We start from the raw sequence: 7,779 nt of genomic DNA, 5'->3' as shown, positions 1-7,779 counted from the left end.
AGTGATCTGGAAAAAATTAGAATGTCGTCCAGATATGCAAAGACGAAGCGGTTCAAAAAGTCCTGCAACACATCATTGATCAGAGCCTGAAACACTGCAGGCGCATTGGTCAGTCCAAGGTCCAACTTAGTGAAAACAATCGCTTTCTGTAACGGGGCAAAGGCGGAAGAAATTAGTGGAAGGGCATATTTATTCCTTACAGTGATGTTATTAAGTCCGCGTCAGTCAACACAAGGTCTGAGGGATCCGTCCTTTTTCCCTACAAAAAAGAAACCCCCAGCCACGGGTGAAGAGGATGGCCGAATCAAGCCTGCCTCCAGTGACTCTGTAATATACGCTTCCATGGCAGCCCTCTCCGGCCCAGAGAGATTGCACAGCTCTGGCAACAGTTCAATAGAACAGTCATACGGCCGGTGAGGAGGCAGAGGCAGAGTGCAACGTTTGCTGAAAACTGGCCTCAGATCATGGTACACCTCCGGCACAGACGACAGGTCCAAATCTTCTTGTGTCAATTCGGGACCACTGGCCACCGAAGGAGGTAAAGCAGACTGTAAACAATGTGACAAACAATGGCTACTCCAACTCTCTATACGACGGGTGGCCCAGTTGATATGAGGATTGTGGCACTCGAACCAAGGATAACCCAAGACGACGGGGGAGTCAGGGGACGCGAAAACAAAAAACCGGAGAAATTTAGGATGATTGCCCAAGAGAATTAATGAGAAAGGTTCCGTTTCATGGGTGACCAACGGCAGGGTCTGACCATTGACGGCAATAACCAAAACGGGGACCTTTAGAAGCCCTGTTTCAATACCAGTGTTGTACCAGACCGTTGTTGATCAAGTTCTGTTCAGCCTCAGAGTCTAAAAGAGCTCGAGTAGAGTAGGTCTTGGTGTATTTATACAAGATAGCGGAGAGCTGCATGTGGGGAACCTGAGACCAAGAAAAGGTGCCACCCACTAGTTACTGATGGGCCTCGCCCTTTAACCGAAGCTGGTAGGTAGATACAAAGTGGCCTGACTGACCACAATACAAGCATAGCCGCAAACATAGTCTCTGACGCTCTTCGGGGGCAAGTCTCATACCACCCAACTGCATCGGTTCCTCAGCATTATTCCCAGGAGGCGACCATGCTTGGACCGGAGCGGGATGGAGTGAAGGTTGAGCAACAGTGGGCATTCCCCGTAAATGGTACTAGGGCCGGAGGAGCAGGGTCGTGAGTCGAACCGGCATTCTGGTTCGGGTGGAGGGGGCGAAGGACCGGTAGTCAAGGGAGGAATGAGTCGGGCTAGTGTTTCCTGAATAGCCATCAGGGTATCATTAACCCGACCAGCCTATTGTTCTGACTCACGGAACTGATGGGTCAAGCTCAACAGAGATTCCTCGTGTCTCTGGAGCTCGTCACTAGGAACCCGATGTGTGCGCTCTGCAGAGTCCATAGAATGGTCGGAATCTTCTGTTAGGCTGAACGAGCGGACTCTATGGCAGAACACACAGAAACGCAGGGAATGCAGAGTGCTCTTTATTTACAAGGCCCGGATTATTTACACAGGGTGAGAGGTTGTGTACAGTGACAAATAAACTGAGGGAAACCAGGGAAGGGAGCTGACACGAACTCAGAGTGAATGGGGAAATCAGCGCACGCAGGATGCAGAGGTAAAGATGAAGTTGATCTCTGTAGTGATCCCGGAAATACGGCTTCACCAGCAGCTGACAGGCAAGCAGTTGACGGCAGTCAGGGAGGCGACAATATTCCAACACCAGACGTCTGTCACACTGCTCCTAAAAAACGCTCCATCAAATGACGTCTGATGTACCGCTGGTATGCCAACATCCTACCTGTGCTGAAAAAGGAAGCAAACCCATGACACCACACCAGAGAAACACCACCTAATAATATTGCCATATTTGGAATACTGTGTGGAAGTCTTGGGAAATACATACAAAACTTCACTTCAACCAAGGGCGTAGATTTGGTTTTGGCATTGGTGAGGACGAATGATTCAACCACCAAACCCTGCCCCGTTTCTTTTTTTTCTTTTTTTTTTCCTTTTTGTCTTTGCTTCTTGATAAAAAAAAAAAGAAAAAAGAAAAAGGGAGAAATATACTTGCCTACATATGCTTTTCTACATGTTTTTAAACCATTTAAAATTACAATTCATAGTTCTATATGTGAATTATATCATGTTAAACTACTATTAAACAAATGACTAAGTATTTTAGACTTTATTTTACTTCAGCCATATTCCATATAAATCAGGTATCATACAAAAATAGCTTCAAATACAGTAATGAACCACCAAGTCATCATCCAGTTTCACCTGTGATCTTGTATCACCATTGCTCTCTGAGCTTTGTGTTGGTTCTTCTGTCACCTGACAAATAGGACATACATGACAATAAGAATAAAATGTGTAGCTGCTTCAGTGTTTCTGTCAATTATATTTGCAAAATCATGACTACCTCATGATATTTTGTCTCAAAAACTAACCACATGAATATCAGAATCAGAATCAGAATCAGAATGGGGTTTATTGCCAAATGTTGAGCAGGTTTACAACATTAGGAAATTGCTACGGTGCTTCAGTGCAAACATGCTGTCATAAATATGTCAGTGCCGTTAGGATGAAATTATTGTGTCACCAACATTTTAATGTTGGACATATACAGGGAGTGCAGAATTATTAGGCAAGTTGTATTTTTGAGGAATAATTTTATTATGGAACAACAACCATGTTCTCAATGAACCCAAAAAACTCATTAATATCAAAGCTGAATGTTTTTGGAAGTAGTTTTTAGTTTGTTTTTAGTTTTAGCTATTTTAGGGGGATATCTGTGTGTGCAGGTGACTATTACTGTGCATAATTATTAGGCAACTTAACAAAAAACAAATATATACCCATTTCAATTATTTATTTTTACCAGTGAAACCAATATAACATCTCCACATTCACAAATATACATTTCTGACATTCAAAAACAAAACAAAAACAAATCAGCAACCAATATAGCCACCTTTCTTTGCAAGGACACTCAAAAGCCTGCCATCCATGGATTCTGTCAGTGTTTTGATCTGTTCACCATCAACATTGCGTGCAGCAGCAACCACAGCCTCCTAGACACTGTTCAGAGAGGTGTACTGTTTTCCCTCCTTGTAAATCTCACATTTGATGATGGACCACAGGTTCTCAATGGGGTTCAGATCAGGTGAACAAGGTGGCCATGTCATTAGTTTTTCTTCTTTTATACCCTTTCTTGCCAGCCACGCTGTGGAGTACTTGGACGCGTGTGATGGAGCATTGTCCTGCATGAAAATCATGTTTTTCTTGAAGGATGCAGACCTCTTCCTGTACCACTGCTTGAAGAAGGTGTCTTCCAGAAACTGGCAGTAGGACTGGGAGTTGAGCTTGACTCCATCCTCAACCCGAAAAGGCCCCACAAGCTCATCTTTGATGATACCAGCCCAAACCAGCCCAAACTCCACCTCCACCTTGCTGGCGTCTGAGTCGGACTGGAGCTCTCTGCCCTTTACCAATCCAGCCACGGGCCCATCCATCTGGCCCATCAAGACTCACTCTCATTTCATCAGTCCATAAAACCTTAGAAAAACCAGTCTTGAGATATTTCTTGGCCCAGTCTTGACGTTTCAGCTTGTGTGTCTTGTTCAGTGGTGGTCGTCTTTCAGCCTTTCTTACCTTGGCCATGTCTCTGAGTATTCAAAGGAGCTTGCAAAGAAAAGCATCTGGACTTCTTTAAGTTGCTTGAAGACGTTTCACCTCTCATCCGAGAAGCTTCTTCAGTTCTAAGGTCAAATGGTGGAGAGTCCCAGATATAAACCTAGTGGGAGTAACCCCCACAGAGGGACAAAAGGACCCCCTGATGATCCTCTAATCGCCTGAGCCAAGGTGTGAAACTGGGTGTGGGTCCCAATCAGCCACGACATCCCGGTGTATTTCAGACCCAGCAACACGCTCAGACAAAAACTGGTTCACCCAAAAGACAAAACGCCAAAACACAGACTTAACAATGTGGTGTATGCTGTACAGTGCAGCGAGGAATGCCCAGACCTCTACATTGGAGAGACCAAACAGCCACTTCACAAGCGCATGGCACAACACAGAAGAGCCACCTCCACAGGACAAGACTCAGCAGTCCATCTGCATCTTAAGGATAAAGGACACTCTTTCGAGGATGCCAATGTTCACATTTTGGACAGAGAGGACAGATGGTTTGAAAGAGGAGTGAAAGAAGCCATCTATGTCCACTGTGAGCGACCATCTTTGAACAGAGGCAGGGGTTTACGACACCAACTCTCTGCCATCTATAATCCAGTTTTGAGATCCCTTCCCAGACGCCTTAACGCCCACTCACATCCTGGGCCAGCTGACCTCAGGAATTCGCATGATAAGGTGGGGCCAGGTTTCACAATGAACACACCCGAAACTCTGGCTGATTGGGACCCACACCCAGTTTCACACCTTGGCTCAGGCGATTAGAGGATCATCAGGGGGTCCTTTTCTCCCTCTGTGGGGGTTACTCCCACTAGGTTTATATCTGGGACTCTCCACCATTTGACCTTAGAACTGAAGAAGCTTCTCGGATGAGAGGTGAAACGTCTTCAAGCAACTTAAAGAAGTCCAGACGCTTTTCTTTGCAAGCTCCTTTGACTACGATGACCTGGATGACTGAGAACCTTCACAGACATCTCTGAGTATTGCACACCTTGTGCTTTTGGGCACTCCAGTGATGTTGCAGCTCTGAAATATGGCCAAACTGGTGGCAAGTGGCATTTTGGCAGCTGCACGCTTGACTTTTCTCAGTTCATGGGCAGTTATTTTGCACCTTGGTTTTTCCACACGCTTCTTGCGACCCTGTTGACTATTTTGAATGAAACGCTTGATTGTTCGATGATCACGCTTCAGAAGCTGTGCAATTTTGAGACTGCTGCATCCCTCTGCAAGATATCTCACTATTTTTGACTTTTCTGAGCCTGTCAAGTCCTTCTTTTGACCCATTTTGCCAAAGGAAAGGGCGTTGCCTAATAATTATGCACACCTGATATAGGGTGTTGATGTCATTAGACCACACCCCTTCTCATTACAGCGATGCACATCACCTAATATGCTTAATTGGTAGTAGGCTTTCGAGCCTATACAGCTTGGAGTAAGACAACATGCATGAAGAGGATGATGCGGACAAAATACTAATTTGCCTAATAATTCTGCACTCCCTGTAATTTTAACAGCCTCTGTAAACTAATATCCTGGCTTGTTCAAGGCTGCCGTTTTTTCTGACAGTTTCAATCAAAATTAGAAATGCTAGGAGACTGAGATAACTAATAGTGCTGCCTGATGTGCAGTTAGTTTCCAAAACACGTTATTTATGGTTACATACAATTTTAGACTGATGTGGGCCAAAGCCTAGCATTGCCTGTAACGTTATTATGACGGACACATTTTATGAGTGAACTTGACTTTAAGTGACTTACAGGTTTCTTTGAAAAATACTTTCTTATATCCAGGTTCTTCTTTTTGCTGCCATCCTCCTCTCCTCCTCCGGGTACTCTCAGCGCAGGCTTGCCGCTGCTAAAACTAAACAGAGCTCCCTGAAAGGCACAGCCAATAACATTGGCCATATTTGTCACATGAGGTAGGACTCCAGTAGAGAGCGTAACTCTTTCTGCACCGCTAGGTGAATGAGACGTTGACAGATCTTTTTTTTTTCTTTCTATTTTTTTTTTCTTTACTCGAAGAGATCAAATTATTGGTGGGGACAATTCAATAATCACTGGATATTGGTGGGGACATGTCCCTTCCGTCCATGCCAAATCTACGCCCTTGACTTCAACCATTATGTAAAATTTTGAAAAAAGCAATCAAGATGATTACTAAAGCAGGATTTAGAGACCACACTAACATTTTTTGAACATGTTCTAGAAATTAAAAATCCTGAAGTTTATGGATCTTATAAAATATAAAACTGCAAAAATTATGTACAAAGCCAGATACAATATGTTACCAGGAAATGTACAAAGGATGTTTTTTGACAGAGAAGGGGACTATGATTTGAGGGGAAAATTAAATTTGAAGACTCTTAAGCACGGACAAGGGTTAAAATGGTAATACTAAAGGTAATACCATTTGTGGGGTACAACTGTGGAACAGTTTTCCTGTGGACCTACAGCAATGTTCAAGCATTATTCAGTTCATAAAGATCTTTCGAAAACTGCTTTTGGAAGAATATGAAGCTGATAAAGTTGATGACTGACAGTATATATAAATCTGCCCAATTGTATCTGAATTATATCTATCACTGTAGCTATGGTTATACATGTCCTTGATTCCTTGTTTATTGTGTGGGCTAAGTGATAAGGGGAAGTTGGTTTAACACTTTTATTTGTTTTTGTTTGAGCACATACATTTGTATTGTCGTTAACAACGTGAATACTAAAAATAAACAAAACCGTTAGCAAGAGGAAGGTACAGATGGTCTACAGCGCTCAAAGCACTCAGACCATGATTCTGCCATTGAAATAACAGGGCCCTGTTTCAGGAAGCCGGTTTAGTGGAAAAACTGAGTAAGTATACCCTGAGTTAACGAAAACTCTGGGTTTTCGGTTTCACAAAGCGAGTTCAGCTGAAGCCTGAGTGAGTCACTATGACGACACACTCCGTGAAGCTAACCTGCCCCCTAGCAGGTTTACTACAACTAACCCTGACTGTCTCCGCCCCTTTGTCGGAAACCTGACAGTAGGAAGTGTCGGACATGGCGTGCCACTTCCTTGAAGAGCCAGTAGATCGTGAAGCCCAAATTCTCCGCAGAGCTCTCCGCCGGGAGAGAGTGATCAGAGCGCGTTTGGACATTTTATCATTTCCTGATGATTTTCTGTGCGAACGTTACCGTTTCTCAGCACAATCTATAATTTATTTGGATAACATCCTCAGGCCATATATTACGCATGTGACACATCGCGGACATGCTCTCAGTTCATTGCATATTATTTGTATTGCACTTCGGTTTCTTGCAAACGGGAGCTTTCTGTATAATATTGGTGACGCTGAGCACGTTTCCAAGGCTACCGTCTGTCGGGCAGTCAGGAATGTTACAGTTGCACTGAAACGTCTCCTGTACTCGTCTGTGGTGTTCCCCGGTCACAGACCCACAAGATTTATCAAAGAGGGATGCCACAAAATTGCAGGTATCAGGATGACCAAAACTTAATGTATGATGTGGTGATACTTGGACTACTACTTAAATTGCACATTTATTTTCAGGGTTCCCAGGCGTGATTGGCTGTACAGATGGCACTCACATTCCAATCATTGCTCCTTCAGTAAATGAAGGAGACTATGTGAACAGGAAGTCTTTCCACAGCATTAATGTACAGGTACATAGTTCCCTGTAGCATGTCAAACTAACAAATTATTTCATTATAGTAATGGATGCTAATTTGTGTTCTCTGCACTGTGAAGATCATATGTGATGCTGCCAACATTATCACAAATGTGGAAGCCAAGTGGCCAGGCTCTGTCCATGACTCACAAATATTCCGTGAATGTACACTGAGCACAAAATTTGGACATGGTGAGTTGAGAATACTTTAAAATATATAAAGACCAATTGCTTCAGGGACATTTGAACTGAAGTGTACCCTTCTGTCTTAGGAGAGTTCACTGGCTACTTGCTTGGTGATAGGGGGTATCCATGTTTACCCTATTTGCTTACCCCTTACCCTGACCCTGAACCGGGCCCACAGCAGCGATATAATCTGGCTAATTG

The sequence above is a fragment of the Aulonocara stuartgranti genome (genome assembly GCF_965226115.1).
Source record: "Aulonocara stuartgranti genome assembly, chromosome: 12".
NCBI lineage: Eukaryota > Metazoa > Chordata > Actinopteri > Cichliformes > Cichlidae > Aulonocara > Aulonocara stuartgranti.
Note: the sequence above shows the minus strand (reverse complement) of the source record.